Source organism: Labeo rohita, chromosome 24 (assembly GCF_022985175.1).
Source record: "Labeo rohita strain BAU-BD-2019 chromosome 24, IGBB_LRoh.1.0, whole genome shotgun sequence".
In the NCBI taxonomy this organism is placed as follows: domain Eukaryota; kingdom Metazoa; phylum Chordata; class Actinopteri; order Cypriniformes; family Cyprinidae; genus Labeo; species Labeo rohita.
The window spans coordinates 4278658-4287807 of NC_066892.1; positions in this window are offsets into that span (position 1 = coordinate 4278658).

A 9150-nucleotide genomic window follows, 5' to 3' on the forward strand; every position below is an offset into this window, starting at 1 on the left:
AAGTCACCTACATCTTGGATGTCCTGGGGGTAAGCAGATAAACATCAAGTTTTCATTTTTGGGTGAACTATCCCTTTAAGCAACAGGTTTTGTTGCTACAGCTCCATTTGTAACAGCGTTTATATTTGTCTCGCAGTGTTAACGAGTAATATAGATGTGGATGAGATGGACACACAGACAGATATGACAGTTATGAGTTCTCAGTCTCTCTCTCTTTCTCTGTCTTCTTCACTCAGTCCTTCATCTTCAGGGTTGGCCTATGGTGATGTTCTCTGTCTTTAATAAGCTGTTCTTATGCTAACTCAGAGTGACGCGGGCCAGCGGCCCTGCACAGTAAGACCTCTGTGTGTGTGTGTGTGTTTGTGTGTGTGGGTGTGTGTGTGATGGTCAAGGTTCTAAGATTGTGCATCTGTCTTTATGCAATGGATGAAGATTGTGTGTGTGTGTGTGTGTGTGTGAATGCTGTCCTGTCAGACTGCTTTAGCCTGAAACGGACAGAATCAAGTATCTGCATATCAAGAGCTAAAGTATCTAAACTTTCTGAACACTGTCACTTTGAGAAATGTTATGGTTGAAATTCTCAGAAATGTCTGGGTAAACCTCAAAAATCACAAGGAACTAAATAAGAAGTTCTATTTTTGGCATGAAAAAAATAAAATCTGTTTTTAGGATCATTTTGATTTTAAGTTGACTGCATTATTTGCATTCAAGTTAAGCATGTTTCACATCTAAATTTTCCATTTCTAAATTTCAAAATATTTTTTCCTTTATTATAATGGTAGTACAACAAATACAAAAAAAAAAAAAAAGTAACATTTCTAGATTTATTCCTGTGATCAAAGCTGAATTTTCAGCATCATTATTCCAGTATTCAGTGCCACATGATTCTTCAGAAATCATTCTGATATGCTGATTTGCTGCTCAAGAAACATTCTGATTCTATCAATGTTGAAAACAGTTGTGCCGATACATATTTTTGTGGAAACTGTGATACATTTTTACTTTCAGATTCTTTGAAGAATAGAAAGTTCTAAAGAACAGCAAATAGAAGTGAAATACATATTTTTGTATCATGTTAAATGTCACTTTTGAGCAATTTCATGCAGCACTGAAAAATAAAATGTATATATACAATTATTTATTTAGTTATTTACTGCTTGGTTTAAGGTAATGAAAACTGGAAAACTGAGATTTTCATATTCCTAAAAATACGCAAAATTTTCTTTAAGCAAAAATGTTATTCCCTTATTTTTTATTTTTAAATATTTATTTATTTTTTGTTTGTTTGTCATGAAAATTAGGTGGAGAATTGAGAATTTCTTATTATTCCTAAAAAAAAAAAATCGTATTATTCCTTTTCTTCGAGTAAAATTTGATTTATTGATTGATTAATGATTGACTGATTGAAAGTAAGGTATTAGGTATAAAACTTTCTTATTATTCAAAAAAAGGCAGAATTTTTTTCTTTAAGCACAATTCTTTATTTTTAAATTTTTATTTATTAATTTATTGTAATGAAAATTAGGTGGAGAATTGAGAATTTCTTATTATTCCTAAGAAAAAGGACATAATTTTCTTTGAGTAAAATTTGATTTATTGATTGATTAATTGATTGACTGATTGAAAGTGAAGTATAAAACTTAGAATTTATTATTGGTTATAAAAACAGGCAGAATTTTCTTTAAGTAAAAGTAGTTATTCCCTCATTCTTAATTTTTAAATTTTATGCATTTATTAATTTTTTGTAATGAAAATTAGGTGGGGAATTGACAATTTCTTATTATGCCTAAGAAAAAGAACATAATTTTCGTTGAGTAAAATTTGATTTATTGATTGATTAACTGACTGATTGAAAGTAAGGTATAAAACATATAATTTATTATTTTTCATAAAAATAGGCAGAATTTTCTTTAAGTAAAAATGGTTATTCCCTTATTCTTTATTTTTAAAATGTATTTATTTATTTATTTATTGTAATGAAAATTAGGTGGAGAATTGACAATTTCTTATTATGCTTAAGAAAAAGGACATAATTTTCTTTGAGTAAAATTTGATTTATTGACTGATTAATTGATTGATTGAAAGTGAGGTATAAAACTTAGAATTTATTATTATTTATAAAAATAGGCAGAATTTTCTTTAAGTAAAAATGGTTATTCCCTTATTCTTTATTTTTAAAATGTATTTATTTATTTATTTATTGTAATGAAAATTAGGTGGAGAATTGACAATTTCTTATTATGCTTAAGAAAAAGGACATAATTTTCTTTGAGTAAAATTTGATTTATTGACTGATTATTTGATTGATTGAAAGTGAGGTATAAAACTTAGAATTTATTATTATTTATAAAAATAGGCAAAATTTTCTTTAAGTACAATTGGTTATTCCCTCATTCTCTATTTTAAAATTTTATTTATGCATTTATTAATTTATTGTAATGAAAATTAGGTGGAGAATTGACAATTTCTTATTATACCTAAGAAAAAGGACATCATTTTCATTGAGTAAAATTTGATTTATTGACTGATTAATTGACTGATTGAAAGTAAGGTATAAAACATATAATTTCTTATTATTCATAAAAATAGGCAGAATTTTCTTTAAGTAAAAATGGTTATTCCCTCATTCTTTATTTTTAAATTTTCTTTATTTATTTATTTATTGTAATGAAAATTAGCTGGAGAATTGAGAATTTCTCATTATTCTTAAAAAAGGACATGATTTTCTTTGAGTAAAATTTGATTTATTGACGGATTAATTGATTGACTGATTGAAAGTGGGGTAAAAACTTAGAATTTATTATTATTTATAAAAATGTCCAGAATTTTACAAAGAACAACTCTTTATTCTTTTTTAAATTAATTAATTAATTAATTTATTGTAATAAAAATTAGGTGGAGAATTAAAAAATTCTTATTATTCCTAAAATAGGCACAAGTAAAGACAACAAGTAAAATTACTTATTACCTTAATTGAATTGAATTTTTTTTTTAAGGTGACCCAGAGATGTTTTTGACAAACTCTTCCACTGCTTCTACAGTATTTCGATTGAGTGGTTTGTATGGGACGGGCAGCAATAGAGAAGCATTTGGTTCCGTTCAACGGGGAATAACTGTGTGTGTGTCCTGTAGATATTTTCCCTTAGAACTCACTCTCTCTCTCTCTCTCTCTCTCTCTCTCTATGGCCTGCAGGCTCGTCCACATCATAACACACTGTCGCTGGTCGAGTCACCCAGCCCTATCACACCAACTCAGCTGGAAAACACCCACCAAATGAGAAGTGACAGCTGCTTTGTGTGTTTGTGTGTGTGTGTTTGTCAGCGAGCGTGGATTTCGGCCCGTATGTGGGCACTTACTTTGATTTACTGAATTTGACTTCTTAAAGTATGGGATGAAAGTGCACATCAGGGCTCGAGATGACTGATTAAGCGCATTTCCATGAATTCTTTGCAACACTTGTAGTGGTTTTATTAAGAAAATGAACAAGCTTGACCTAGAATGATATTCTACATTCATCTACTCAGGTTCTTAAAGGGATAGTTCAGGCAAAAATTAAAATTATGTAATTTACTTACCCTCATGTTGTTCCAAACCTGTTTCTAAAACTCAAAGGTCCATGTAATTCCAATACCATTTGGTTCCAAATGTTTTCTTCTGTTCTGCAGAATTAAATGCATATAAATTTGATGACAGAAAATGATGACAGAATGATAATAAACTAGCCTATAACTTAAAGAAAGCATTACATGAGTGAAAATGTGCTTTGCACTGTAAAAATAGGCTACTTTTGTCTTGTTTTCTGAAAAAAAAAAATCAAATTAAGTCATATATTAATCATATATTCCTTTTAATTAATGTATTTATTTTGTATTAAGCATGAACGAAACCTAATATCTGTCATTTGTATTCGAAAACAATACAAAAATACTAAGAAAATGCTTTTTGGGCTTGAACATTTCATTAATTCAGGTAATATCTGTGCATGATATTTGTTTTATTTAAACTTAAGGGCCAGAATTTGTAATACAGTTATTGTCAAATCTTATTCCTGATTTTAAACCCATTATGGTGAATTATCTCTCAAGTGCAACCATGTCAAATCAAAATCATTCATGTGTACCTTGCAAATCCAACTGGAACGAACTGAAAGCGCATTTCACACATTCAATCTATCGAGTAAATCTAAATTACAGCTACAGTACGTGACATTAGATCACAGCAGCGCTAACGCTTGTCATTTACAGTTTGGAGGCTGCCAGAGCAGATAAAGCATCAGCTGACCCACATGCGGCCCACCTGCCAGTCTGAGCTCAGCGGGCCGGCGTCTCGCTCTGAGCTAAAGGTGAGATCTGCTCCGCGTCCGCCGCTACAGACCTGCCCTGAACTCCCGTCAAACCGAGACAGCTGCTGGTGTCATTGGCGATGAGAGGAGGGCCAAACAAATGTCTTCATCTAATCTGCACCGTGTTACCTGAAGCGTTGACATTGCCAACTGACATTTACATGAACTGAGTGCTGCAAACGGCTGGGAGGAGATTGATAATACGGTTCCACCAATCACAAGCGGCTCCGCCCCTTCATCGCAGCGAGCCACGCCCATATCCCGTTTCCACAACACTTTTAACATTGTACTGAATAAAATGATTAACTTGTGAATTGTAATTTGGTGTATTTAACATATGAAGTCTTCCTCTCTATCTTTCTTTCTTTTTTGTGTGACAAATATAAGAGTTGAAAACTATAATTTTCAGAACATTTTCTCCCTAGGACAAAAAAAGTATTTACTCAATCATTTGCTACAAACACAGCCAAACTTGTATTTTTATTTTTTGATTTATTTATTGTCTTCTGGAAGTCCTGCCTTATGGTAAAAAGAACCAATTACCTATTTGTAATACATGGTTTTGCATTATATAGGCATAAGGACCACAGTTTATGCGATTATGATTATGATTAAAGAGAATCATGGTCAGATTTTATTTTAAAAAGAAGTGTGTAGTTAATTAGTTAACTAAAACTAGAATAAAATCACATGTGGCTCCGCCCCTTCATCGCAACAAGCCACACCCACTTTATATTTCCACACCATTTCCACACCAAGTCTTCCAGTATAGGGAACTTTCCTTCTTTCTTTCTTTCTTTCTTTCTTTTTTTTCTGTGACAAATAAAAGAATTGAAGACATACTAATAACTTTCAGAAAATTTTCTCCCTAGGCCAAAAAAAAAAGTATTTACTTAATTATTTGCTACAAAACAGACAAACTTGTATTTTAATTCTTCTTATTATTATTATTGTTGTTGTTATTATTATTATGATTTTTTTTTTTTTTTTTTTTTTTGTAACCAATCACCTGTTTGTAAACCTGGAAAATACATGGTTTTGCATTTATATTGGCATAAGAGTTTAATGTTTATGTGATTATGATTATGATTAAAGAGAATCATTGTCATATTTTATTTTTAAAAGAAGTGTGTAGTTAATTAGTTAACTAAAACTAGAATAAAATCACATGTGGCTCCGCCCCTTCATCGCAACGAGCCATACCCACTTTCTATTTCCACACCATTTCCACACCAAGTCTTCCAGTATAGGGACCTTTCTTTCTTTCTTTCTTTCTTTCTTTCTTTCTTTTTTTCTGTGACAAATAAAAGAGTTGAAGACATACTAATAACTTTCAGAAAATTTTCTCCCTAGGCCAAAAAAAAGTATTTACTTAATTATTTGCTACAAAACAGACAAACTTGTATTTTAATTATTATTATTATTATTATTATTATTGTTGTTGTTGTTATTGATTATTATTATTTATTTATTTATTTATTTTTGTAACCAATCACCTGTTTGTAAACCTGGAAAATACATGGTTTTGCATTTATATTGGCATAAGAGTTTAACGTTTATGTTTATGATTATGATTAAAGAGAATTATTGTTAGAATTTATTTTAAAAAAGTGTATAGTTAATTAACTTAACTTGAAATAAACATTAACTGAAATAAAATAATCATTATTTTTCTATTTTTTTATATATACTATTTTTATGTCTAAATGATTAATTTAAATGTGTTCTAAAATAACTAAAACCAAAATAAAAATTTATTAAAAAAAAAAATAAAAAATTAAAAAAGAACTTACAAACTGACAAAAAAACTAAATTTGCTAAAACTTTAACAAAAATTAAAATGAAAACAGAACAAATAAAAATACAAACTAATTAAACATAAAATTATAAAAATAAAAACTACAAAAAAAGTGTCCATTATTCCAAAAGCGTGAACTGCACCTCAGTTTTGTCCCATTACAACTGTTGGCCTTTTAAATAATTCTTTAAAACTTTATTTAATTTATTCAGTGTGTTACTTGCCATTTTTTTTTGTAACCCTGGACCAAAAAAAAAAAAAATTAAAAGGGTCAATTTTTGAAACTGAGATTTAAGCTGAATAAATAAGCTTACCACTGATGTATGGTGTTAGGATAGGACAGTGTTTGGCCGAGATACAACTATATGAAAATCGGGAATCTGAAAGTGCAAAAAAATCAAAATATTGAGAAAATCGCCTTTAAAGTTGTCCAAATTAAGTTTTTAGCAATGCATATTACTAATCAAAAATTAAGTTTTGATATATTTAAGGTAGGAAAATATCTTCATGGAACATGATCTTTACTTAATATCCTAATGATAATTTTGACCCATACAATGTATTTTTGGCTACTGCTACAAATACACCTGTGGACCTTAAAATTAATTTTGTGGTCCACGGTCACATTTGTGAATTTTACTAGTAACTTCTGAGTTAAAACTGTTTTAATGTTAATCCTTTCTTAAGTGCACCAATGGAAACATGAAAACTGCATAACTCCTTTAAAATATCTAGTACAATTTAACAAGTTTTTTGTTGTCAGTTTTTAGCATATGACAATGTTAAACTTTAAACAAGAGATTCCTGGTATCGATAACACCATTACTGAAGATCTTGCAGGCCGGTGATGAGAGCGTTGTTAATGTAAGCAGGTGTCCTGCTGTAGTCTCAAGTCTGTCTCGGTGAGATAAGAAAACCGGACTTATCAAAGGGGTCTGGAAATGCCATCGCAATCTCATTATGCACGAAAATCACCTTCATCTCTGCCTGTCTGAAAACAACCCCACATTGACTTGATGCGCTGATTTACACTGCTTCTAACTAGCTGAGCCGCCTGTGATCTTTAACAGCTTAATCCATGGAAAATAAGAGATTATTCTATGCAAGAGCTGAAGGAAGTGTGCAAGTTTTAAATAATTGTTTTCGCAAAAGCTCAACAGGCTATGCATTACGTATGAACATCGTGTTTCATCATCGTCTTCACTGCGGGACAAAATGTGCAAGTTTTAAAGGAACAGTTAATCAAAAAATGGAAATTTGTTGACCATTTACACCAAGACACGGAGGATGGAAAACAAACAGTCGATGACTGACAGGAGAAAAAAGCAACATTCTAAGATCCCATCGAATGAGATCAGGGGTGAAACAATGATGAAAAATGACGATAATACATAATGCATAGCCTGTTGAGCTTCTGTGAAACCAAAATCACAGTGGAAAGTATTTAAAGAAACAGTTCAACCAAAAACTTGCTTAGGGTTTATTCACACTCAGGCCATGCAAGATGTAGACCAGTTTGTTTCTTCATCAGATTTGGAGAAATGTAGCATTACATCACTTGCTCACTAATGGATGTGAATGGGTGCCGTCAGAATGAGAGTCCAAAGAGCTGGTTAAAACATCACAATAATCCACATGTAATCCACACCACTCCAGTCCATCAATTAACATCTTTTGAAGCCAAAAGCCTCACAAGCGTTAAAGTGTTTTAAGTCCTCAATCCATAATATTTCTTTCTTCAGTGAAAAGGGAGTCTAGTCTGAATCGGGAGAGAAATATGCAAAGATCAAGGACAGTTTATAAGCGAAATCAGTCCGAAACTGTTCTAAACAAATATGTCAGTGGATTTTGATGTCAGACGACAACAGGAAATTGACCTTTTCACTGGAGGAAGCATTATTATGAATTATGGACTCATATTTTGACCAGAAGCTGCGGTTTAAAAGTTAAAACGTCTTAATGATGAATTTGTTTCTTACAAACACACATGTTTTGGCTTCACAAGATGTTAACTGATGGACTGGACTGGTGGATTACTTGTGGATTATTGTGATTTCTTTATCAGCTGTTTGTACTTGATGTAGATGAGTTTGTTTCTTCATCAGATTTGGAGAAATGTAGCATTACATCACTTGCTCACCAATGGATGTGAATGGGTGCCATCAGAATGAGAGTCCAAACAGCTGATAAAAACATCACAGTCATGCACAAGTAATCCACACCACTCCAGTCCATTAATTAACATCTTGTGAAGTCAAAAGCTTCACAAGTATTAAGGTGTTTTAAGTCCTCTATCCATAATATTGCTTTCTCCAGTGAAAAGGTTGTCTAGTCTGAATCGGGAGAGAAATAGACACAGATCAAGCACAGTTTATAAGCGAAATCCACTGACATATTTCTAAACAAATATGTCAGTGGATTTTGATGTGAGACGACAAGAGGAAACTGACTTTTTCACTGGAATAAGCATTATTATAAATTATGGACTCGTCTTATGAATAATGAAACGTCTTAATAATGGATTTGTTTCTTACAAACACGCAGGTTTTGCCTTCACAAGATGTTAACTGATGGACTGGACTGGTGTGGATTACTTGTGGATTATTATGATTTCTTTATCAACTGTTTGTATTTGATGTAGATGAGTTTGTTTCTTCATCAGATTTAAAGAAATGTAGGATTGCATCCCTTGCTCACCAATGGGTGTGAATGGGTGCCGTTAGAATGAAAGTCCAAACAGCTGATAAAAAAATCATAATAATGCACACAAGTAATCCACACCACTCCAGTCCATCAATTAACATCTTGTGAAGGCAAAACCTGCATGTTTGTAAGAAACAAATCCATCATTAAGACGTTTCAACTTTTAAACCGCAGCTTCCGGTCAAAATGAGTCCATAATTCAAAATAACACTTCTTCCAGTGAAAAGTTCCATTTTCTGTAGTCTACCAACATATTTGTTTAGAACTGTTTTGGACTGATTTCACTTATAAACTGTGCTTAATCTG